Here is a 25,887-nt window from a genome sequence, read left to right on the forward strand (position 1 = left end):
TGCATTGCATGGGATGGCAAATGACTGGGAGGGCATAGCCCATGAGTGCTGTGCTAATGCTCTGGGATGTTGCTGTGGGATACACCTGATGAGAAGACACATGGGAGACAGGGTCTTGTGCCATCTGTACTGGCAGTGGTACTTGAGAGGGAACGTGAGGATTTACTTGATATACATGCGGCCCAGCTGCAGGTGGGTACCTAGAGGTGACATTAGACGACAACACTGAATTTAAGTGCTCTGAAACTGGTATGGCTGAACTTAGAGGTGGCATATAAGCTGCTGAAGTTGAAGGTAATGGGCTAGGAGATTCGGGCATTTGTGGCTCAGATCTTACATATGGAGCTGAAACAGGTCTCTTATGTTCACATTCTAGAAAGGCAGATGTCTTATGGATGCAAGGGAAAAGGGTCTGGGCTGACTGGGAAACTTTTCCAGGGTTTAAAGCAGGCGCTGATTCAGATAGTTTCGGTTCAGACTGGGCTTTCTCACATTGAGGCCCTTTATCAGCAGGTAGGGGGTCGTTAGATGCATATGCTGCTTGTTGGGCCTCCTGGGGCTCTATATCACATTCCTCTTCTAAATCTCCCTCCGAGTGACTCTGCTCACACTGCTGAACTCTGTCCATCAAGTCTCGAACCATACCTTTAAGTTGGGCAACTTCTTCCCTTAACAAGTCAGTTTCAGGGGTCTCTGAGACAGGCTCTGCTCTTTGTCTTGGTTGCAGTGATTGCAGAGGAGGCCTGCCGTAAAGTTCAGTCTGGTAGTCCTGTAGGTACCTTGGGGGCATTCTCTCCCGTTGTGGTCTTTCTCCATGCTCTCTCCCATCATGCGACAGAACAGCTTGTGGATTGATGGACTAAGAGTCTCATCCTACTCTCTAATGTGCTATGTGTGAGCTCAGTCCTGCGTGTTCTTTAATGAAGCAATAGGAGAAGATATTCGGTCTCAGTTAATGTAGTTTATTAAGCAGTAAAGGAATAAAATTACAGAGCTCTGGGTCTCAACTTCACGTCCCTGACGAACAACAAAGGTGTGTCAGTTCACGAAGTCTGACCTCCTGTCCTTTCCCTGACCCAGTATATTTGAGCGTAACAGAGTGTCATTGTGCACGCAAGGCGTTGTCCTCTTCTCATTGGCAGTTCCACTTCCTCCTTCACCACACCACGCCCCTGCCTCGTGTTAATCTGACTCCTTCCCGCTGGCGGTGGGGGCGTGGTTCCTGTTTTGAAAGACAAGAGAACAACACAACTCCCTACACGTGCTGTACCTTACTATCTGTATATCACTTTCTATTCTTTTTACCATATATGAAACTAATTATCTAAGCATTGCGGTATGTGCTCCTCAGACTTCATGTCTCTTCCTCTCCTGTACTTCTCCACTTCTGCAAAGCAAACACATTCAGATCAGCTGAAATCATCTCAGTATTCTCATTGTTCACACATCTAAAACTTATATAGTGAAACACAACTTATAGTAAAACACATAACATCATTCTATTCCCAACAGGATCCATCGCCCAGCATGGATGCTCGCTCCGGCTCGAAGGACCATGAAAAAACTAGGCTGTATGTGGCGGTGGTTCAGGGGAGCATCCAGTGTGGTGTGCACATTTAAACACAGGAACCGGCAGTCTGTTCTTGGCAATTTATTTGAGGTTACAAGGATGAGCAGAGTGGAACAAAGGGTGGTGGATGATTTCCTGCACAGAATAAACATAGAGGATAAGTCATAAAACATAAATTTCCACCTTCACACAGATGTTAACAATAAATCAAGGTCCATGAACTTAACTTACTTCACATTTATGCATCCACAATTTACCATTATAGAAAAGGAGGGTACTTCAGGCAGCTTTCTTTGTCTGGTGGTTTTGGAGGGAAGGAGAGAAAAGGAAGGGCTGAGGTTTGAGGTGGGCTTCTATCACCTCAGGAGGTGGGCGGTTCCAACAGGGTGGAGTCGAGTCTCTTGTGATTTAACACTGTTTGTTGCATTTACTGTACTTGTGAAGCCTCATACTAACATGACTGTGTATTGCAGCCTTCTGCACGCAGGTCACAGAGAGCCAGGAGGCCTGCAGCCCGCAGACAGTGCCCACACTGCAGGGACGACCTTGTCAGACATTTCACTTTTATATTTTGGATAGAAAAAATATTTATGTCACAAACTGTTTCAGATGTAATTAGACAGCTTATAGAGAATTTAAAACACACGTCAGACTACATTGTGAATACTGAACATTGTCAGACACAGTACTGTACAGCTCTCTTGCTTATTGGGCTCATTTACATCACAGTAACTTTCCTGTTCAGTTCCCATCAAAGTTGACAAAGTAGTCCTCTGCACTGCATCTGATGTCTCTTGTGAGATTATAACAGCATGTTGTTAAATGAGCCTGACTGGAGCCTGACATCCTCTCGTGTTGCTGACCTTCCCTAGGTGCCAACTTCAGTGCCGGATCACCAGCACTCTGCTGGTCCTGCTGGAAAGCATGTAAATACAACCATTCAGATAACATGTAACAATGCTGTGTAATAGTAGCCTGGGTTGATAAACTGAAGCTTTGTGGTCTTCTTCAGGCCCCATGGGATATCATCGACTCCCAGATACATCAGGAGCTGATCGAGCCCCCCTCCCCCACTTCCTCTTCCTCCCCTCTCTTTAAACCAACCGGTTGAGGCAGACGCCCGCCCACCACAGAGCCTGGTTCTGCTCGATGTTTCTGCCTGTTAAAAGGCAGTTATTCCTTGCCGCCGTTGCCACAGTGCTTGCTTGTGGTGGGAAATGTGGAAATTTGTTGGTTTTTGATTAGTGTTCAGAGATCATTTTTGTGATCTGTTGCTATATTATTAAATTGGCTTCAGTTGAATTTGCTCAAAAATGCCTATGTCTCTCTCAGTGTCTTATGATGTTAGAAAGTTACAACAGTTAGAAATGTTGCAGTGTGATAAACAAATAGTCTAGTTTTTCAGCTCCTAATAATCCATTGGCAAAAGCTCGTCAGTCCGGTGTAATCATACAAATGTTTAAATATGTATCAATATTACTATTTATTTAAAAAAAAACTAAACTTATAAAAACCTCCTGCACAAAAGCAGACAACACTTTGTGTCATTTTTTACCAACAAATAGTGACAAAACAAGAAGTTCAGAGATGGTTGAATGATTTAGTGAGGTGAAATAAATAATCTACAGAATCTACAATATGTCATATACTACACTGGGCACCCTGATTATTGAGCTCCTACACAACATAGCCTTTAACAGAAGTGAGGAATAGTGAATGTTAAATGTATAAACTTGTAAAACACCCATATGGACTCTAATATTTTCATTAGTTTTGAGCCACGTTTAAACATGGAAATACATTTCTTTTTTGACACAGATTAGGAATGTTGTTATTATTATTATTATTATTATTTGGAGTATCTACACTTTTTCCTCTGCCTGGTGCTTTTTACGTCCCACTGAAGGCTCCAGGTTGCTTCTCTTGACCTTGCTGCCATCACAGCACTGTACCCACTCTTTAAAACCTAACTCCACCACAGGCTCAGGGAGTGTGGCGAAAAATTCTGAACTGGGTATTAACACCTGTTATCAATCTGGCAAGGAGGAAGTTTGTGTAATTAAACAACTCACTTTTTCATTGCAGTTTAATCTGTTTAGTTCTGATAATCGGATTTTGCAGTAACTGTCAGCCTGTTTGTTCTGGGTCTTTAAATAGCAGCCAAAAACAGGTCTACAGTAGCAACCCGAGGCGCCCTTCTGCCACAGAAGGGGCTGTTGATGACTTGTGGAAGGAGCTGTTGATGACGCCGCACGTGTGACCCACTGGCGGTGGACTAACAGCTGATAGCAGGAATGAGCAGCTAGTACTAGTAGCAAGAGGGAAACGCAAACCTGACAGACACTACAGTAAAGATGAGCAACTGGAGAGACAAGGAATTGGGCACCCTCCTCGCCCTCACAAACGAAGAGGCCATTAACCGTCAGATGACGGGGACGGTGAACAACGGGCCAACTTATGAGAGAATTACCAAAGGACTGACCAGCTGCGGCTTCCCTCCCACGTTACTGTTTACGTCACACGCTGAGCTACACGTTTTGTTAATTGCTCACGCCAATGCTGAAAGAAGACTGATTGGGCTTTCCTGCAAATTTGCACAATTCCTATTTAAAAAGGGCTTTACACTGCTGCCTGTCTTGGCCAGGACACCCTTGAAAAAGAGATGTTTCATCTCAAGAGTGTTTTTTAGTTTCCTGTTACTAGGCTAGTTATGTTTATCAGCAACCAGGAGTACTATGCAGGCATGCACAAATGGGGCCTTGACTACTGTAGCTACTGCTTTCAGATGTTCAGATGAAAATGTCAGATCAAGGAGTAACCATTATTGATCAACACATCAGACTGTACTTCAATCAAAGTCTAACACATGAGGAGTTATGAATCATTTATGAATTTCCCTCGAAAGTCATGACAGTGATCTTGAAGACTGAAATCAAATGTGATCAAACGAACCAGACGCTCATATTTTTCAAGGTCCCCATGATATCCTGTGTTTTCGTGGGAATCGACATTACTAAAGAACACGTTATCACGATAAGCTTTGTTATGTAGAGATGAAGAAATAATACTCCTTATCTTGAGATAATGGCATTAAAAAGTAATAGGTGCAAGCATGACCATTTTTGGCTTCCGTACGCATCTGCTCGCACCGTCTACAGTGAATTTGCACTGACATTATGTGCATGCTTCAATACAATGCCCCCCAAAATTCACGCTGTATTTTAGTCTGAACACCATTTTATAGTGATTCCTCACTGAGAGACATCTGAGAACATGTGAACATCTGGATCTGCTTCCTCCTGGGATTTACACTCATTCACGGATGAAACCAAGAGTGAACCTTTGGTCCATCAGAAAGAAAACTGTCTATTGCCAACTCCAGACTGTGAGAACTCCTTTTAGGTGCATATTGTTCTCACTGCAGCTCAGAAAAGAAAGAACCAATTTGTACAGTAAGTGGAGCTGGTTCTCATGTCAAACCTCTCATATTCATTGCAACCTTACAGCTCGCCACGATCTGCAATTATCCAAAAATCAATCTCCGAGCTCAGTTTACAGCACCTGCTTTAAAATGTCTCCCACTGCCTTAAAAATAAGCAGATTTTGAGGAAGATGTTCTTGCAAGGCACTTTTTGCATATTAAAGAGAAAAAAAGGGGGCACATGTGATTCAACTGAATTATAATTTTGTGAACAGGACAGCAAGAATGGTGTCACCATTTTCTTTTCTGTCTAATTCTTGAAAATAAAATGCATGAGTAGAGAAAAATGTTGCTAAGCATAACTATAAAAAGGCTTCGCATTTGGTATTTGAAAGAATACACATTTACAAATACACATGCGGGTGTATTTGCCTCCTCCAGGCATCCCCTGATGATGCTCTGCCACAGTCCCTGTTGAAAACGGGAAAAAAACACCCCTAAGATGTGCTTTAAATAGGCTCCAGCCCCCGTTTCTTTCATAATGTACTCAAATCACCACTTTCTCTATAGCTTTCTTCTTTTCTTCTCCACTCTTAGTTCCCTGCATCCCTCCAGGAGTACCTTTGAAATCTCAGTTTCACTGTCTCTCTGCGGAGCACCATGTCCAGCGCGCCCACATTGTTTGCACGGAATCTCATTTAATTGGTGCCCAAAGTCATCGGGTGTAATTCAGCACCTTTTCCTCTCTTCAGCCCCAATCTGTGCTTTTCTTCTTCACTTTTAAATCGTAATGAGATGATTTGTCAGAGCACGATGTGGGTTAAAAGTACACTATTAACTTATGAAACAGTTATGATAATAAAAAGAAAAGCATAATCACAACATAAAAGCTCCTCCACATGGGACTAATTTTACCTGAATGTGCAATTATTTGTAAGAACTGCAGAGAACACACATGGGAATTACTTCTGTCTGCAATTTACAAAATACCAATGCAAATTTCTTCTTAGCTTTAGGTAAACACAGGATAGTCTGTTTATACAAATCCAGTGAGAGTTAAACTTGAATTGTTTACTTTCTTCTTTGTCTAGACACATGATTTCTACCTACCTGCTGGAGAAGTGAAGCAACGTTAAAATCTCTTGAGAAACACAAGCTTTTAATGCTATTTTAACAGAGTCCACAGTTTCGTTTTGTTAACTCCGCAGGTAGCGCCACTGTTTTCAACAAATTTCAGTATTCAGTGGCAATGTGTTTCTTGAAACTCAAAAGTTTGAGGGTGGATCATAAGCGAGTTCATTACATTACTGAAATTTAGATGCACTTTCAAGTTTAACATGAGATCTAGCCTGGTAAAGACTAAACCACTATGGCCAGGACTGTCCAATCCAGGGGATTTTGATGTGGTAAAAACTCTTGACTCAGCACAGAAGCTGTGTTTGCAGGGCCGCCCATAGGGGTTGAAAAGGGGAAAGCTTCTCAGTGGACGCAAAGGGCATTGATTTTTCATGTAGACCTGTCTGCGTCCTTTCGTCACCCCTGTTAAGCAACTGGGCTTGTTCAGTTGCACTCCAGATTGTTTACACAGGACATCCAGCTCTATTTTTTTACGCGAGCGCACACATGTGAACATAATGTTAGTCTTTAGATGAAAATATTTATTCGTTGTTTTAGTCTAGTTTTAGTCTATGAAAAGTCATTACATTTTAATCAATTTTTTTAGACATTTAGTCAAATGTTTTCTCTCTTTAACTCAATTAGGGTTAATACAGGTATCAGAAACTGGAATCAAGGTACAATCAAGGGGGGAAATTCTGACATCAGTCATTGCATCTCCCCAGACTCTGGCGAGGTCACATAAAGAATTAAAGATAAAAACAAATCCTACCTTTTTATGTGGCCACAGTGTGCTCCTCGCTCAGAGTGAAGAGACACAGCAAACTGGATGTCATTTCCAGGGCCATCCTGTCGACAGTTCCAATTATGTTGTCGCATAAACAAGACTTAAAACGTGCGAGGCTCAGACATAGAGTCGCATATTTCAGGGTCTTTTAATCTAAAGAAAAAGCCAAAGAATTGGGACATCATGATAATTTATAGTGTTTGACAAACAAGCATTGTAGGTAATGTAGTTAATTTCCATTACTTACGTTGTTGCTTCCTGTTATGCAGACAACCAGTTCTGAGAACAATTGGTCCGGGTCACGTCAGGTCATTTGGCTGAAGTCATGTCGGGTCATCCACACTTTACAAGTTGTATCAAGGGTAAGGATTTTATTTAGGCTGTGTATGCGTTCTGTACTGCTGTCCCTTTTCCATCCATTGTAGATCTGCCCAGGTGTGCTGCATTAGTTAACGAGGTGCATTGCACCTGGCATGGAGGAGGTGCTGAAGAGCTCCTGTGCCTGCAGCAAAGGAGAGGCCTCTGGTGTGGGGACTGCTGGTCCTGCTGCCTGTCAGCATGGGATTTTTGTTGTCTTGTTTGTTTGTTTATTTGTTAATAAATCCCATGGATTTGAATGTTTTAAAGATGTCTTATGTGGTTATTTTGTGTCAGTGTTGGAGTTTTGTTCACCCCATAGGGTTCCCCAAGGGTGGGGCGTAACAAACCACACATAATTTCTACACATTTACAAACTATTATAACCATATGCCAGGACCTGGACCTGCATATAAATCGGGACCCAGGAAAAGAAGTGAGAAGAAAATAGGTGTGTGTTGGAAAGGGCTTTAAACTCAAATAATAATGCAATGAATGACAGTCAGCTCAAAAAGCTGCCCCCAGAAAGACCAAAGAGGTGAGCGATAGCCAGGAGGCTGATGTTACAGCTAATGTTACTAACCAAGAGGTAGATTTATGAGTAGAGCAGATCTGGGGAGGACCCGTTCACTGGAACTGTTTTCGGGGCAACCATAATGACCAGTCATACTTTGAGTGGCTGGTCTTGACCTCCTTGTGAGCCATCTCAGACTATGACAGTTTTCAAACATATCTGATTTCATTGTAGCCATAAACAGGATGTGCTTGTAGCCGGAGCTCCTTGGAGATGAGAGAAGAGCAGAATCCAATGAGATGCCGGGATGGTGAAGGAGGGGAGGCAGTGGACCATTTACTCCAGTCACATATCTCCTCAGCTGGAATAATCTAAGTCTGAGATCTGTTGTGTTGTACAGCAATTCCAAGTCTCTGAATGCCTTGTATTCTGCACTACCTTTAATGCAACTTCCTCAAGCATTTCTTCAGTTGTGTTTAGTGTCCGACAGCTTGTCCTATAGGAAAACTTTGCTCTTAACAAAAGCAGACCATCATGTCTTGGTAAGGGTAACACGGCTAAACACTTTGCTGTAGAGAGAGTTAACAACTCTCAGCACCATTATTGAGTCCTACAAGTCATCTGAAGTACATGGACTGGGAGTCAGTGTAAAAGTAAAAGCTTCATAAAGCTGCACTTCCATTAATTGCTGAGCTCTACTTCCTGCTCGGTGTATACTGTATTTCAGAGATAGACAAACCTGATGTCTATTACTTCAGCCTCTTTATGAACCTTAAAGTAAAACCGCAAAGAGGGCAATGAGGAAAAAAGGCAATCCAGGATACTATGGGCAAGACATTGTTTTCTATTGATCTGCAGTTAGAGTCTTCTCATGGTTTCATAGCTTCAACTGCTGATCACAATCACCATCAACTAATGCAATCCACAGCCAGGGTCCTAAACAGCAAACCCATCCATCCATCAACTCCTCTCCTTTCTGTTTCTTTACATTTACTTTCACAACAGCACAAAGGGGGATTTGTCCAAATAGATGGAGCATTTGATTAAATACTGAACTACAACATTTGTTAGTGAGCTTTTAGAGCCTGTTCAATTTTTCAGTTCCATGTGTTTAATTTTGGACGACTCAGGGGCAACAAAGCACATAAGAGGCACACTCGTGCCGAGGTGGATGACATGATGAGTGAGTGTAGCTGCTGCAGCATTTCAGTGTGTGCCAGCAAGTCATCATCCCAAACACAACTCTTTAAAAGCCAGAAAGCGCTGGGTGTAAAGACTCAAATGGGACCCAGGCTTTTAGCAGCAGGCTTCATCAGTGATTTTAACACTGAGGAAAGTGAGATAAGCACTCCACAGCTACAGTTATCATTTTGTATGACAATTGCGGTTTCGTCAGCTAGCACCCTCGATTATTTATAGTGAAACTTAAGTGATTGGGGTTAATTGGGTCTGTCGGGCTTCACTGGACCGTGATCTTTGATGTGCACTGGAGTGTGATGCAGTCGTGATGAGGGGAAGCACCTCCAAGTCTGAGGTCATGGTTCCCTCCTGAGGCTAAATGTATAAACAGTGATGTTGCAAGGTACACGTCCTGCATCTGTGACGCATTAACATTCAAAATTAACAAATCACCTTGTGTTTGTAATTCCAAGGGGTTTGGTTGAAGGAGGTCCTAGCTATGTACTCTTTGTGACATAACGGCTTGTGACAATTTTCATGGATACATTACAGACTTACATAAATACTGACGATACTGGGCTCCGAATACGAGACAGCACCTGGCATGGATGAAAAAACAAAAAATATCTGAGTTCCAGATTTGAAAACTGAATACCTACAAAATTGACTAATATCAGAATAGTAAAATATTTAGGTCCAGCCTTACTTTTTAATTCACATTTGAGCCATATACTTTCTACTTTCTGCACCTTCTATCTCTCTCTAAGTACTATCTCTGTCTCTTAATGCATTCTCTATCTGTAAATGTATTCTCTCTTTCTTTTTATGTACTCTCTATCTCTTAATGTACTCTGTATCTTTAAAGATGCTCTAGATCTAAATATACTCTCTATCTCTATGGGTACTTTCACACCTGCCCTGTTTGGTTTGGTTCAGTCAAACTCAAGTTCCTTTGCCCCCCAAGTGCGCCCCATGACCGAGACCTTGTTGAATAGGTGGTCTCGGTGAGAACATGTCCCGACCTTAACCCAAACATTGTTTGGGTTAAACATAAGCATGTTACAGTCCTGGAGGATTATTAATGTGCGCCTCCTCCTGTACTGCCTTAATATGCACATTCAGCACATCCAATGCATCAAAACATTGTTTTCTAGTTGGAGCCGCGCCTCGTTTTCAAACTGTATGGTTTGACTAAAATGAACAATGACAGCAATATAGTCCACGATGAGCAGCGCTAAAATCAACCTGCGTAGTTGTTCCTGCATTGTGACATTAGAAAGTGTCACATTTATCTTGCAAGTGTACTCTTCTTCAACGTTTTGTTTACTTCCTGGATTTTTCCCGCATGAATATTCTGACCAATCATGAGCAGCCTTTCTTGTGCTTGTAAATGCTACCGTGAGAACACGAACCAACTCTAGGCAATTATGCAACTTTGTAACAAAATGAGTCCCTGATTCAGACCAAAGAAAGACAACTCTAGGTCTGAAAGCACCCTAAATGTACTCTGTCTATCTCTCACTATAAGCTGTATCTCCAAAGAAATCTATCAGTATATGTGCTCTCTATCTCTCAGTGTACCTTGTATCTCTAACACCCTGTTTCCACCAAAAACTTACATACAACATACACATTAACTACTAGTCATCATTGCATATCTGTATATGACAAAAAATACCAAAGAAAATAAAAAAAAATATTAATTTGATTTACTAATTTTAACAGTTTAATGATTGGTTTGCCTTTTTCAAGGGCATGTACAGCAAATGGCACTGAGTTCTTCTTTCAACACATATACATATATACAAGTTGGCAATCACTCATAAGGGCCAAGAATGCGACCACACTGCCTGCACTGTCTACATTTACACCCCTGACTTATGCATTGAGTTCATTACATGTACATGTTCCACCTTAAAAGTTGCCAGTGGTCTGCCCCGCAAATGAAATTATTTTTTTCTCAGTCCACAGCAGCTGCTAGAGGCAGCGAAACATCCTTTTATTTTATAGTCATCGTTTACTAATGTATGTGAAACTTGCCATTGTATTAATAGTGGTTATATAAGCTTCAACACCAGCCACAGTTAATTGACTGCAGTGTTTCTAGCTCCACGTTTTACTACTGGATCAGTGTGCGAGGTCCCCCAACAGAGATGTGACAAAAAATGAATGGAGCTGAACTGAACTGAACCAGACTGCTTGGTGGAAACGGGGCTTAAATGTACTCGGTATCTCTATCTTTAAATGTACTCTCTATCTATGATTGTACTCTATCTCTAAAGACACTCTTTATACATGTACTCTTTTTTTCTCACCCTAAATGTCTACTATGTCTGAAAGCATCTCTAAATGGTGCTATCTTGCTATCTCTACTCTATCTCTAAATGTATTCTCTCTGTCTTCAATTGCACCTTCTCTATCTCTGCATGTATTCTCTGTATCTCTAAATGTACTCTCTTTATCCCTTAATGTACTTCATGTCTAAAAGCACTCTTTCTTTCTCTTATTGTGCTCCCTCTATCTCTCGAGCCTTCTTCAGCTCTTTCTCATTTGCAATGCACTTATACAGCATGTACCTCCAGCCTTGTGGGACTTGTGTCAGGTGGAACATGGGACTGAGTGTTGAGCAGTTGTGGAAGCTGCATTCAAATCATTTACTAAAGTGAAAGTCTTGCATTCACAGTTTAAAGGATCTAAATATAGTACTTGAATTATCCAAAGTACAAGTATTCCTTTATCAGAACGGGCCATTATTAGTGATGCACTTAAATGTAATTTGAGGTAGATCTCATTTTAAATGCTAGTTAATAAATCTACGGCAGACATATTTTATATTCTGATCACACGTTTTGTTTGTTAAAGCTCGATCTGAAAAGTTACTAGTAAGTATAGCTGCCAATTAAATAAAGTAACAACACTGGTGAAGAACAGGGATCAGATGAGTGCTCTTGTGTAGCTGATTTGGAACAATGCAACACAATTTAACAACAACAGTATTTTCTGACCCATCCAAAATACCACCAGCCCCCTCATTTCATACATAGAGGCTATGCGCAAATGAAGCCAGATTTCTTGTTTCCTCCGCCTATCTGCTCCTTGTGGGATTAGCTGTGCTATCATGCAGGTCCATGTTGAGGGGACACAGCCATAAGATGAATTTCTAATCTTGTCCATGCATAAATTCTCTTATCTATGACCTGCCACTCCGCTGCTCACCTACCAAACAAACCCCCTATGTCAGATTAGATTTCTATGTGTGCGGGGAAAAAGAAGCCAAACTGTCCAACTGTCAGAGCTCGTGTAGGAGGATTCATGTGGCCATCATTTATGCAGTATGTTTTTCTTTGCCAGCAGTTTTGTCCTGTAGCTGAGTCTTCCAGGTAAGAGATGGTCTCCAGGCTCCCAGACAGACTGCTGGCATGGCTTCATTTCCCAGGAAAAACTTGCCCGCCAACTTCATTAAATGAGAGCATCTAAACCACATATATATTCTGCATGTTAATATATCAAGCACTGTAATGCTCATCTGCAGACAGTCTAATATTTTACTCTTCAATTATTAAGATGCAGCAGTGTAAACTGAGCCGCCATCGGTCCATTTGAATCAGTGTTGACGTAATCCAAGAGGTCATTAGCATCTCGCTTTCATAGCAGCTATGTGATTTTAGCCATTATTGATCGTTTTTAGTAAAAGCGTTGCAAAGCTTGTGGTCAGAGTGTGCTCAATCTCACATTAATTTCACCATTCATATTTGAGCCAGATTTGTGCACATTCATTAACATTCTGAATAAATGAAACACACATTTTCATACCCCCACAAGAACACAAGAACGTGGGAAAGCATAATGCAGGGCTTTTTTTAATTAACGGGAATTAGATGCAAAAGCCCTTATGTTTAAAATGATTTATGTGTTTATTGCATCTTTAAAAGTATTCTGATGTTATATGTTCATGTTTGTAAAAGAAGTGAACTAAATTGCTCTGCAGAAGTTGCAGTACAAAGTAGGAAAGAGTACTAATAGACTGCAAATAAAACTTAATGTAAGCAATTAAGATAAAATACCAAATGTACACAATGCCAGAAATATAAACAGCTTAATAGTAAGTGTCATAAATATAAAGAGGTTGATGATAAGGTGCAAACAGAGCTGAAAAGAGCACAGCTGAAAGGAGGCTGGAGCCACCTCAGCACTCCTGTCTCTGCTGTCCATCTCTCTGCAAGTGGTAGATGAGTGGTAGAGTCTGATAGACACAGGAAGAAAGGATCTCCTGTGGCGTTCTGTGCTGCAACATGGTGGTAACAATCTGCCCCTGAAGGGGCTCCTGTGTGTGACCAACACGTTCTCACTCTCATCAAATACAGCAGCTTGGTCAGTGGCCCTGTGCTTCAGACTTTAACGCTCTTGGTACCCCTCCCAGTTTTGGACAGTTCCGTTTAGGTGTTAATTTCCGTTGGTTACATGTAACAGTAACAGTGTTTTTTATGTTTGTTACTAGACAACTATGTCGCATGAAGTACGTCAGTTATACGTTCCATCCATTTTCATCCGCTTGTCCGGGGCCGGGTCACGGGACCAGCAGGCCAAGCAAAGAGCCCCAGGCGCCCTTCTCCCCAGTGACACTTTCCAGCTCCTCCTGGGGACCCTAAGGCGTTCCCAGGCAAGACGAGATATGTAATCCCCCCATCGTGTTCTGGGTCTGCCCCGGGGCCTCCTACCAGTTGGATGTGCCCGAAACACAGGAGGCATCCTGATCAGATGCCCAAACCACCTCAACTGACCCCTTTCATTGCGAAGGAGCAGCGGCTCTACTCTGAGCTCCCTCCAGATGTCTGTGCTCCTCACCCTATCTCCAAGGAAACTCATTTCGGCCGCCTGTATCTGCACCCTCATTCTTTCGGTCACTACCCATAGCTCATGACCATAGGTGAGGATTGAAACATAGATCGATTTTGCAGATGATGTGGTTCTGTAGGCTTCATCACACTGTGACCTCCAGCGGGCACTGGGGAGGTTTGCAGGTGAGTGTGAAACAGTTGGGATGAGAGTCAGCAGCTCCAAAACGGAGGCCATGGTTCTCTGCCGGAAAATGGTGGATTGCCCCCTCTGGGTTGGGAGAGATTTACTGCCTCAAGCGAGGGAGTTTAAGAATCTCAGGGTCTTGTTCATGAGTGAGGGTAGTAACTATGTTGTATGGTTAAAAAAAAAAAAAAACTCAAGTTGACTTTTGGTTTCACATGGAACTGGTCTCATGGGTGAAAATCCACTGTGTGTTTGACCCATCCATGATCCCTACCTACCACGCCACTTGGACTTTCTTCTGTACTACATTATCACAGACGGGATCAGAAACCAAGGGCAGCAGACCAAGCTGCCATATTTGATGCCCTTGGAATGAGAACAGGTTGGTGTGACCAGTACATGTTGAAGATGATGCTTTACAGCTTGCACAGCGTCTTTCTCCCTGACACCACCACCAAAGAATCAAGCTCCACCTCCAGGACAAAGCCAGTTGAGCTTGTTGATTCTGTTGGCGTCATCTGCCCTCACCCTGCAGCCTCAGCACATGATGGAAAAGAAGATGGCACTGGCTTCTAGACTGGTACAGCATCTTTATTATACTGCAGACACTGAATGACCAGAGCTTTCACACAAAGTTGGAGGCTTTCATTTTTTTTAATCATCAATTTTAACATGTAGTGTCATCATTAATGACAACCTCACTAAATGATTCCTGATTGCCATCAACTGGCCATGCAAAAAACCACCTCAGACAAGCCCGGAGGCATCCACTGGACTATTCACCTCGCTAGAAGATCTTAATTATGATGATGACCTGGCTATGCTCTCCACAAATCATACTCACCTGCAAGAGAAGACGGATAAGATTAACAGATTTGCCAGACAGATGGGGTTGAACATAAATATCTCCAAAATCCAAGTGATGCACCAATCATTGTGGATGATAACTCATTTATGTTGAGGAGTTAACTCATTTAGTAAGTGTCCTCTGTGAGGGCAATGCATGCGATGAAGACATCAGCATGAGGCTCAGGAAATCTCATAGTGTATTTGCGTGCATTCAAACCACCTAGAAGTTAAAGCAGTACAGCCCTAAATCCAAGATCCTAATTTATAACAGCAAGGTTAAATCAGTTCTATGGCTCAGAATACTAGCAAGTGTTTGAGAGTGACATGAAAAAAGATTAACCCTTTGAAAACGGACGTCCCGAGGACAGCAATGGAGGATAATGGCTCGATAGATAACAGCTAGAACATTCATTCTTTTTGCAGCCGGAAGCTAAGTCTTCTGTCTTCTGTCTCTGTATGTTGTATGCTCGTGATGATGTCATTACGTTAAGTTACCTATGGCATGAAACCAATGGTTGAGGAGTATATTTCAAAAACTAAATAATGTACATAATCCAAATAATTTATGGGGTGTTTAGAAAAAATACCAATCTGGGCACTGGCGGACCATTTCTATTGCAGAGTTCAAAAGGTTAATGCTTTTCACAGTGATGTTTCTTAAAGATATGCCGCATCTTTTGGCCAAAAAAGATCTCCAATGAGGACCAAAAACACAACTGTCAAAATGCAGTGCTGGAAATAAACACAGACAGCTCCAGTGGCTCAGACATGTCCTCAGAATGGACCAGGACGGCACTTCTGAAGTAGCCTTGAGATGGACTCCACCTGGAAAGAGACAACAAGGGAGGCCAAAAACAACCTGACAGAGAACTGTGACCTCGGAATTGAAAACTGCTAATCTAACTTGAGGTAAGGCACAACATGCTGCACAGGATAGGATCAGATGGGAGCAGATAGTCGTGGCCGTATGTTCCATAGGGAATGAAGAGGATTAAGTAAATTCACAGAAAGTAGAGTCAGCTCAGGTCATTCTTGTACACAGTCCAATCCAGTCCAGCTTGTTGTCTATTAGTCTATTATTAGTCACTGGCTCAAAAAACAGTGGGACCTAGATTTCCTCTAATGCAAGTCAATAATGTCTTTTCATCAGACTCTCCCTGCCTGCTAATTAAAAGCCCACATCTTTCAAACTCTGACCTGAACTGTGATCATCTCCCGACAACCCTGATCACACCTCTTGTCCACCATCAGGATTATTTTCTTCGCTGTGACATTTACACTGGTGTTAATGTTTAAAATCATATTCCCTTTTTAAATTGGAAGCAGAGGAAATGATGTTTGAGAGTAAAGACAATTACAGGGCCAAGAAAGAAAGGTGTGACCTAAGTAATGGGAAAAAGATAGTGGAAGCATTTAGGGCAGTAAGGCTGAGAGGACTTGATTTCTCCTTTTTACTCTTCTATTTCAGAAAAAGGACAATCTGCCTGAAAGTTACAACTTCACATTTGCCAGATGACCCAGTTTGATCTGTACAGAATTAGCTCACTTATAGCTCAGTGCATGAACCCTTCTTCGACTCAGTGCTTCTTTTGTGATTTTTTAACCCACGGATACTAATGCATGTCCGCCACTCCCTGCCTCCGTTTTTCTCACTAACACACACACACACACCTCTCTCCACTACTCTTCACACACACACACACACACACACACACACACACACACACACACTACTGAATTCAGTTTGATGCAGATTATGATTCTGCTGACAAACAGAGCAGGAGTATCGCATTTATGATTATAGTGAGAATATTTTATCACACCTCCTTAACCATCTACGTTGCCAAATTCTTACATCTCCCATTCTGTGTCATTTACCAACGCTTCACAATCTGGACAGTGCTGTGTGTGACAAAAAAACTTACTTTCTATTGACACTCCCCTTTAAATAGCTCAAATAGAATTCAAATTAGGCCACAGTTTAAATTTAAATGTGATTCAACCCAGGCAGGCACACCACAAGACTGTATGTTGATTGCCATGAAATGCATGAACGACAGCCCAGCAGCGGCTCATCCTTTTTAGAAAATTAAGGAGCTTGGCATTTCGTTTCATTCCTCATGGGTCCTTACTGTTCACTTAAGGTAAGAAGATGTGCACGGGAGCTGTGACAAGTTGAGATCAAGTCATTCTTTTTAGAAAATCACATGCTGTGGAATTGAGCGGGCGCAAAGGGAAGATTAGTTGACAAAGTCTTTTCTGTCTGTCTGCGACATGTCTGACTCGGTCACTGGCTTGGAGGGGAGGGGAGGGGGGGTTGGGTGTTCACAGATTTACAAATCCCTGATGTCTGTCTGTCTCCCAAGTGCTCCTGAGTGGAGCTTATTATCAACTATCTCTGCTTTTCAATGTGTCCTAAAGGAACAATTCCAAACCAACATACGTGCTATTAAACTTAACTGGCAGTCTACAGACATGCTAGCAGCTCTGTGAAGCTGTAATTAAGCACAGCGATGCTATCATGCCAGGGCTACCAACTTTGGGCACCTGGCTGGAGTGAGATTTGGATGCCATAGGCTGAATCACCCGCGCAGGCACACATATTAGTCACATGCACATATCTGGAATTAATTCACCATCAGGCTTTAAATAGTATGTAGCTTACATATGTGGCAGGAGCTGGAGCCATTGCGGTGTTTTGGTTTGAGAACTGTTGGGTAGTGTGAGAGCGTGAGACTGAAGGTGAAAATGTGCATCACATGCCAACCCTGAGATTTATGCTCGCAATGACAATGAGTTAATGCTAACATGCTGATATTTAGCAGATGTAATGTTTACCATGCTCACGATCTTGATTTGGTCTGTTAGCATGCTAACATTAGCACTAATTAGCACCAAATACAAAGTAGGTGAATGGGAAAGTCGTTAGTTTTGCAGGGATTTGCTCATACTCCAAGTATTAGACGAATTAAATTTAGATTTTTTTAGTTAATCATCTGAGAAACATGGTGTCAGTCAGAGGTCAGAGAAGATTTTGGACCAGCTTTAGTTGCCCCATTGTACTTTTTTTTTTTTTTTTTTTTAAGGAACACACTTGTGATTCTTTTTACAGTTTGTGTGAAATCATTCATATCTCTAGTAACAATTAAAGGTGCTATACAAGATTTTGTAAATGTAAATGTAAATAATTTCTCTCAATCATGTTCCTTGCTTAGCGCCAGTGAGGTTGGGACCATAGATAGTATGATAAAGATAGGTGACATGACAGCTCCCCAAAAGTGAAGCCAAGCCAAGCTCATAAGCCCCGCCTCCTCCATGTTAAACGAATGAGATTTGTGCTAAACTAAAAGATCAAAGTAACCATCAGTTTTGTTTTGTTTCTGTCATTTTAGGTAGTTTTATTCACAGTGATGTTTTTCCAGAGTTTGTTCTTCTGATAATTTTGATTTAATGTAATTATCTGATGCTATGAAACAGGGGATTGACGCCATGATTGACAGCTATATGCGCTAACTGGTGTGCTTGCAATCATCCTCATGTTTGGCTGGATGGTTGTATGGTCGGGAACTTAGGACTGTAGCGATTGCTACTGCGCAAGATGGCAGTGGCTGGATCTGGGATATTTTGATTTCCTTTTTGTAGTTTAGTCCAAGTCTATTGTATTTGTCCAAGTAACTGGAGACGTGTTGTCCAGGGGCAGGAATTCAGACAGTGCAGTTGCACTGGGGCCCATCATAAATACCTTATGCCACTGGTGTTGTCCATCTTTTTATCTTTTATACTGTAAATGGTTGTGACCAGGTGTCAGATCATTAGCAGCATGAACCCAAGACCAAGCTATGAAAATCACAGGCACAGGGCTGAAATAAAAAAGATATACAGCAAGCCGAAATGCCAAGCGGAGAAAGCTCGCTCCAAAACAAGACTAAAGGCGTTTCTCAATCTGCGTTCTTGCCTGTACTTGTGTTCTTGCGGACTTGTGAAACATCATCAGTCACAGCCCAAGTACTGTCCCGATCCAAAGTCTGCATCCAGCCAAGTGCAGTCCAAATGCCTGGATGTGAACTTGCTCTGCCCATTCCATCGGGGATGCATCGGGAGGTGACTTGTGTGGACTTTTGACAGCCAGGTATCCCAGAATGCATTTCTCACAGACCAGTGGCAATGGCAGCCGTCCTTGGGAGTTTGTACTCCCGAGTCGAACTTGCCGAGTCCGAACTCCCAAGTGTGCAAATCCAAACTTGGCGTACTTGGTATTGAGAAACGCTTTAAGTCTACAGCTGGCTTTTACTTTCATTTTTGCTGGCAATTTACAAACCTTAACTGACTATTCCTGCATGCTGTCCTTCAGCATCTGAAATGATCAACAATGTATTAGTCGAACTAACTAGCTATTAATTTCCCTTCAAACTGTCCTCAATCGTGTTCCGGTTCCTGCAGAGTTATATTCTGCATCCACCTTTCATGTGCCTGCTACATCAATTTCTGAGGATATTCATAACCAAGCCTCAGAAGGAATGCAGGATACACACAGTGATCACAATGCACATGTGAACACAATAATAATGTAAATCAGTGCTCTAAATGGGAAACATCACCAAATAATTGCAATGAAAGATCACACATATAACAGTGCGCAGTTTTTCTCTAAGCTTCATGCTGTGTTTTTATCAAACATAATGAGAAGTCTAAAAAGAGATGTAGTGAAATATACCAAAGCATCCCTCATTTAGTTTGTGTGCGTCAGAAATGAAAGTGATTAACGGAACAAAAGAATCAGAATCAATTTAATAGATGGCTGCATCTACAGGATTCATCCTCAGCATCTGCCGATGCATTCAGACTTTCCAAGTCAAGTCAACTCAAACTGAGAGGGTTTGTTAGCTCATTATATCTAATGACTGACAATCTGCTGTACATATTCTATAATTGGTATTGCTTCCTCTCAGAATTATGCTTAGTAATTTTGTTCAGCTCGTCTGGAAACCAGTGGGAAAGTATCTTGGCATGTCTGTGTGTGCTTATTGCCAACTTTTATTCTGGAATGATTCATGCAGTGCTTATTCATTCTTATGGGCGGTGGTGTATTAAAATCTGCGGTATGTAAATCAAGGGAATTGTATGGGTGTGCAACACATTTTTAAAAATCTACATATTAAAAATGAAGACCCATTTTCTGGTGTCACTTCAGGTTTCGTTGTTTCCTCTTCTTTTTGAACTGCATCTGCTTGTTTGCACATTAAGCCCACACTATATATGCATGAATGATTTACTTATTTTGTCATGAAAGACAATATGTTGTTGAAAAGACCAGCTCTGGCTGAAAACATATGTGTATTTCACCATGAAGACAGGGGCGACACTGACTGTTCTCTGTGTGGTTTAAATCCTGGTCCCTAAGCAGAAGTACAGTGAGTCATAATGATAATGATATTAGTGCTGTATTTTTCTTAACAATTTTACAAAGTGCTGCAATTATGTCCCGTATTGATCAGCGCGGTGAATGCTGAGTAAAAAGAAATTGAACCATAGTGTTCAATTAGCATATTGCACAACATGCAGGAGTATATTTAACCACTGCACTGTTCTGAGCATGTGATCGGAATCTACTTAGTAAGCACTGAATCTCAAATAGATTGTGCTTTCATGCACTGAGGCATTTCCATGTCACTTGAGACGAGCACGAATCCAAGGAAATGACTGGGATTACTTTGATATTTCCATTTTTCCGTGCACACGTTTAAAAACTGTAACATACGCCATTAAATTGAATTGCTTTGCTACGTTTCAATCTGAATGATTTGAACATTAAAGGCCCATTTATAAGACAAGATCATGAGTGACAGCTGAGATCTATTTTAATGGTTTTCACCTCCCGGATTAGAGTGTGGTCTGTGTAAAATGACAATTAAAGCAGTTGTTTCATCAAACACCTCACCTTTCTTTCTGTCTATTCCCACCTTCAAAAGAGAGAAAGCGTTTTGCGTCACTGTCAGAGACCATATGCGGGCTTAAAGACATCCCATCATAAGTATTTATTTTGGTGCCAGGCGTTTTGCTAATTGAATCTAACATAATAAGGACATGCTCACCAGTTAACAATAAGTATGTAGGTGCACCAGGAGGAGAGGCGAATGAAGGGGTGATGATCCATGCATATCATCATTATCAGACATCAGCTAATTGACTGGTGTTTCTGAAGGCAACTGACTTGTCGAGCGGATCTTGTGTGACAGACTATTTTGGCAAGACCTCCAAAAATACTGTCGAGGTTTTTAGGATAAAGGGAAGGCCAGTTTTTCATTGAACGTCAGTTTGATTGATTTTGTGACATCCTGCAATTTTGTTTCAGTTGTTAACGTTTTTGTGCAAGTCAATTTTGTGGATGAGATTGGTTGAACAAAATGCAGACTGTGGAGGACTATGTGTCACCTCTGCAAGACACCTGCCAAGCTGCAGACCACTGTTTGATACTAACAAACAACAAATCCAGTTTTAGCATTTCATTTTAATGTTTCTAGCTGCTTTTTAGTCACCAAACATGGGTCTTTTTAAGCAACCTGGTGCTTTTTTTCCACCAGGGGTAGTGACACAAAAAAGTATTTTTTCTTACTGACACATCAATAGCTTCTCCAGCTGTGATTGTGCCACCAAAACTGTGTTTTAAGCTCAAATATGATCTTTTTCTAATCATACTCAAAAGGTTTTTGTGCCAAAACAAAGCACACATTAACCACAGTGTTGTTAAAGAAACGTTAAGTTTTAATGTATCCATTCAATGTAACATAATATGTTTGAAATAAACACAAGAAACTTGTGTGAAAATAGTGAAAATAGCCTATGGCACAGCTTACCTATGTAGACCAGTGAGCAGAGATAACTAACACGTCTTTGGGGTCATCAGGTGGGAACCTCCCTTCATCGGTGTTCGTCTAGTTGGTCCCACAACACCTTCAGGAGGCTATACCGTGATCTCTGGCATCCCAGAGACAACCCTCTAACAAAAAAATTAAAAAAATTTAAAAAAAAAAAAAAAAAATTCTAGATCTGGCCTCCTGTTCAACCCACCACCACTGCTTGCGATATTCCCTTTCCACCTTCTCCAGTGTGGGCAAAACGCGAAAAACACAGTGTGGAGACAGGTCTGATCATGTGAGAGTAGCTCTAGGTTGAACAGTGAAAGAACAGTGTGCATTGACATAGCTAGCGTTAGAGTAAACACCAGAAAGATACTGCCATACATGTTTCAGACCAAACCAGATGTTGTGGTGAAAACGTCAGTCGTCCCATTCATTTCAATGTGGGTAGTGCGTCTCAGCAACGTTGCTGATGTTGAAGGGGGTGCTGAAAAAGTACAGTAGCCTATGACAAAAACTTGAAACAATAAAATATTTGAGATACTCAACCCTTAATATCAAAGGGCCTGACTTGGGTGCCACTGTGACAACCCTCTCTGCTTTGCCTTTCCCTTCAGGAGCCTGGTGGGCGGAGTCAGGTCATCGGGGAAATTCAGTTGTCCTTTGGCAGGCTGTAGGACTCCGTTTTAGTTATGCAAAATAAACTTAAAAAAGTAATAATAATAAAATAAACATAGTAAGTTACAACTCATGTGTGGCCTTTGTCCAGCCTTGAGCCAAGTTGTGATATCACATACTGTCTCAGTGGCAAGAAAGGCAAGGCAGAGGCTGAGGAAATTCCAGGTATCCCCTCAAACACTGAGGAATTTCTACTCCTGCACCATCAAGAGTGTCACGACAGGGAACATCACTGCTTGGTACTGAAACAACACTGAACAAGACCGCAAGGCTCTGCAAAGAGTGATTTGTTCAGCTCAACATAGGTGCTGCTCTACCCTACCTAAAGGATGTTTACACCAGGCGCTGCAAAAATAAGGCCAAGAGAACCATTAAAGATCCAAACCACCCTGATAGCAGCTTTTTCTCTCTGCTGAGGCTGCCTAAGACAAAGCCAACATAAACAAATGTACAGATGACAAATAGTTGCTTAGATGGAGAGACTGGCTTTCAATAGTTGGTCTTCACCCTTCAGTCCCACACAAATGGGCCACACAGTCCTACTGGTAATCCTACTGCTAATCATTGCAACGCCTGATGTGGTGTGAGTGCAGCCTTTGAGTCTCAGTCAGCCCCAGACTCGAATAAGGAGTCTGTTGTGCACCAAAGTTAGTGATTCGCAGAGGTATCGGAATGGTAAGTGTAGTTAGCATCTTGCATTTGCTCATGTGGTTTGTTAAGGTGTGTCTCAAATCACATACTTCCCTTAGTACACTTCCATGTAGTATACTATGTGCACTATGTACATATTGGGGTAGTGCGCAAATTTCGACAGAGTAGTGTTGTCTCAAACCAAACACGGCCGTTGTGCACCTACTGGAAGTGATGACCGCAAATTAGCTAGTTAGTGAACTAGCATTAGCATCAATATATCTGACAACAGTATCGTGGTGCTTCGTGCAAAAAACACATGAATTTGTACAATGCACCAACATTAACGGTCGCACAGCCCTCGGCCACTATTTCCAGTTTGAAAAGTGTTCCCTCCCCTTCTGCTACGTAGCCAAGATGGCGACCATTGAGGGCGAAAAGTGTCCATAGTTCCACACTCAATTTCTTGACTGTTTTAAGTGCACCATCTGGGTACTCATAGTGCACTGCATTTTTCCATACTTCGCAGTGTGAACGCACTCATGCACTCAAAATATTAAGTGTAAGTACAGAAGTGCGGGATTTGAGACACAGCATTAGCTTGTTAGCTTGTAACCCGCAGTGGCTGACACAGCGTTAGTGGTTGTAAAGCCTACAATAATATCTGCCATGATGTCACAGTGTCTTTACATGTGTTTACATTGGAATATTGTTATTATGTGATTATATAGTGGAGGTCTGAGCAAAGTTTGCGGAAAGATAAATATTGTTATGCTCAGATTTTTATATTATGTGTAATAAGTCCGCTCTGTGGTGGAGGTTTCTTTGTTGTGTCATAGTCTGTTCGCCGATTGAAAAGTGTTGCATATTAGACAGTGATTGGCTTCCGTATTAGTGGCACACATAATCTAGCTTGCCCACTGTGCATTTGAATCTCAGATTTTAGGGAAGTGTACAGATATTGCCCCCATCGGTAGACAAATGTGAAAACACCGCTCTAGTGACAAACTTTGCTCAGATACAAGTCAGTATCGTCAAGGTCTGACATTTTAGACATAAACATAAGAAAAAAGAAACACATTTTTGACTGGAAGGTCTAAATAAAAATCACATGAATATGTAACTGGCTGTAAATAGAACGACAGTCAAGTCAGCAGACAGACATGTCTCTTAACTCAGTCTTTGAGGTGGCGACATCAACTGCTCGCATCAAACTGACATCTAACTTCCTGCCAGCTCTGATTTTCACGTGTACCCCAGACACCACTAGAAACATCCCTAGTTTGCATAATTAAAAGTAACATCAAAATAATAATTATCTTAATAAAAATGCTAATCGTCTGTGTGTGTAATCAGACATACTGCTCTGCAACAACCAGCTCATTTCGAACTTTCAAGAGCCTTTCTATCCTCTTCACACGCCATGAGCACACTCTCGGTGTGATTTGTTGATTGTCCAATCAGAGCACAAGTGCGACTGAATGCACACTGGGTATTATAGCTGACAGCGTGCTAGTTTGCAGTGCAAGCCATGGAATTACATTTTGTTGAGTTGATCCATTCAACGAGAGGAGAAGAGATTTGTTTACATGATGCAGCCCTCCCAAACAAATGTTTAGTTTAGTTGGTTTTGAAAGCAACACACTTTCCAAATCCCAACCTCACAATCCTCTGTCAAACAGAGTGTACAGCAGGCGTGCTTTAGCTGTTGCCAATATTCTAGTTTGCGGATGTGAAAGTGGTGTACAGTATTTACGCAGATACAGATTGGCATAAACTGTAAAGATCCCATATTACAAATTATATCACTTACCCCTAGTATCTGGTCATGCAGATACTTTTGATTTGTGCATTTCTGCCTCCACCCCAGTTTGACAAAGCTGAATGGAATACATTATTTATAAGAGACTACAGTGCAGTTGTAAGAGGATAAAATGTTGTATGAGCACCAATAAGTGGATGCTGCTTTATAAACAGATAATAAATGACACTATTTGAAAAAATGGCTTTGAGAGATCAAAACCTGGAAACTTAAACCCAAATTTGTCTGCATGGCTTCAGTAAATACTGGTTCACAAGAGGTTCATGAGAAAATATTGTTGTGTTCCATTTCTGTAGCACATACTTAACCCACTCGCCAGAATAAAATGAATAAATTGTGCGTTTATGCAAATTACAGAAATGTCACATTGTTTGCTGTTATGTAGTGGATATGTTGAAACTTTACAATTCTTTACAAATTTACAAAACAGTGCTCAACTTATGGTGCTGTTTAGGCCAAAAAAAAAACAAAAAACAGCTGGTTATGGTTAGGCAACCTCGTCACATATCGACGTTTGGTCATAGACTTTCCTCATACACATATGACATGCAAGGTACACTGGGTTGTTGACATTCTGGGATGCCATGGGTGTTTCTCAAAGTCAAGGATGGATCCTTAAATGGCTGAATTTCAAGGACGCTACGTCATCAAATCCCATCAAAGTTCATTCTCACTGCTGCGATGCGGAAAGGCGGGACGGATTTGCGAAATATTCGCACAGCGCTTTTCCGCATTTAAACCATTCACACAGGCGCGGTACAAACACGGTGCGGAATTTCGCGTTGTTGTGTTCCAAGTCTGCGCAGTGTGAACGGGTGTGGGTGAACATGGACAAGAGTAGCAGCAGCAGCAGCGACGATGACATTATTGCCATTTATTACTAACCCTAGCACTAGCTAGCTAACGTTTAACAAGCGTCAACATCAACTTTCTTTAGCACTTACCACTCTCACCGTAGCCACCCAGCTGGACAATGGACTGCCAGACGTTGTCCTTTAATTTATTGTTCATAAAATCATCCCATCTTTTATCAAAAAGGACGGAGTGCTGTGAAACGAGGTTTATCAACCTTTCTCCCATACTGT

General features: G+C 41.6%; 1 long non-coding RNA gene across 2 annotated transcripts; it reads right to left on the minus strand.

Annotated features, from left to right (window-relative positions):
• Positions 1 to 946: 946 nt before the first annotated feature.
• LOC117265695 (uncharacterized) lies at positions 947 to 25,887 on the minus strand. 2 transcript variants are annotated; one of them, XR_013492324.1, is made up of 5 exons: positions 25,747 to 25,887; positions 7,142 to 9,543; positions 6,880 to 7,047; positions 1,802 to 2,482; positions 947 to 1,705 (listed from the first exon to the last, which is right to left on the minus strand). It is a non-coding gene; the product is annotated as an uncharacterized LOC117265695 (long non-coding RNA). The 2 variants fall into 2 exon arrangements; XR_013492323.1 differs by having other exon boundaries at positions 1,802 to 2,485.

The sequence above is a fragment of the Epinephelus lanceolatus genome, chromosome 11, assembly GCF_041903045.1.
Source record: "Epinephelus lanceolatus isolate andai-2023 chromosome 11, ASM4190304v1, whole genome shotgun sequence".
Classification (NCBI taxonomy): domain Eukaryota; kingdom Metazoa; phylum Chordata; class Actinopteri; order Perciformes; family Serranidae; genus Epinephelus; species Epinephelus lanceolatus.